The sequence below is a fragment of the Tachyglossus aculeatus genome, chromosome 2, assembly GCF_015852505.1.
Source record: "Tachyglossus aculeatus isolate mTacAcu1 chromosome 2, mTacAcu1.pri, whole genome shotgun sequence".
Taxonomy (NCBI): Eukaryota; Metazoa; Chordata; class Mammalia; order Monotremata; family Tachyglossidae; genus Tachyglossus; species Tachyglossus aculeatus.
In genome coordinates this window covers 150,984,005-150,984,998 of record NC_052067.1, presented here as the reverse complement: position 1 = coordinate 150,984,998, position 994 = coordinate 150,984,005, and the positions used below count along the sequence as shown (strand labels likewise).

General features: G+C 48.1%; 1 non-coding gene across 1 annotated transcript; it reads right to left on the bottom strand.

Annotated features, from left to right (window-relative positions):
- Window positions 1-498: 498 nt before the first annotated feature.
- LOC119924840 lies at window positions 499-636 on the bottom strand. The gene has a single exon (XR_005449526.1). It is a non-coding gene; the product is annotated as a small nucleolar RNA SNORA7 (small nucleolar RNA).
- Window positions 637-994: the final 358 nt, after the last annotated feature.

Genomic DNA, 994 nt, shown 5'->3' with positions numbered 1-994 from the left:
AAAGCACTGTTCTAAGCACTGGAGAGGTTACAAGGTGATGAGCTTGTCCCACGGGGGGCTCACATTCTTCATCCCCATTTTACAGATGAGGGAACTGAGGCCCAGAGAAGCCAAGTAACCTGTGCAAAGTCACACAGCTGACAAGTGGTGGAGCCGGCATTTGAACCCATGACCTCTGACTCCAAAGCCCGGGATCTTTACACTAAGCCATGCTGCTTCCTCAATAGGGGACTGTGTCTAACCTGATTATCTTGAATCTACCCCAGCTCTTGTTGTTGTCTTATGCTGATGAGTTGTGTCCGACCCGTAGCGACGCCATGGACACATCTCTTCCAGAATGCCCCACCACCATCTGAAATCGTTCTGGTGGTGTAGCCATAGAGTTTTCGCTCTAAAAATATGGAAGTGGTTTACCCCTGCCTCCTTCTGCACAGTAAACCTGAATCTCCACCCTCAACTCTCTCCCATGCCACTGCTGCCCAACGCAGGTGAGTTGTGACTTGTAGCAGATTACCTTCCACTCGCTAGTCACTGCCCAATCTAGGAATGGAATGGATAGGCCTCTGCTTGACTCTGCATCCCATAGTCGAGACTGGTAGAATACTGGAAACTCTCCAGGAGCGACCCTAAGAGGTGCCCCAGCTCTTAGTACACAATGTTATCACAGAGACTTGTCTTCTAACTTGGTCCCTCCCTGCCTCTCTTGTGAAGAAGACTCATTTACTCCCACTCTCCCCAACTCAAGAGGAAATGAGGAGAAGTTGGCCCTCTTCTTTCCCACCAATGTCCTCTTCACACCACCTTCCTCTCCTCCCTTTGATTCTATTTCTTCAGATCCCTCTTTGTTGATCTCTACCACTGTAGGCAGTGACTAGTTACTGTTATCTACTGCCCTCTCACCTCCTCATTCCTCTGGTCCCAACCCTGCCTTTCTCACTTTTATTCCCTTAATAATAATAATAATAATGATGATGGTATTTGTTAAGTGCTTACT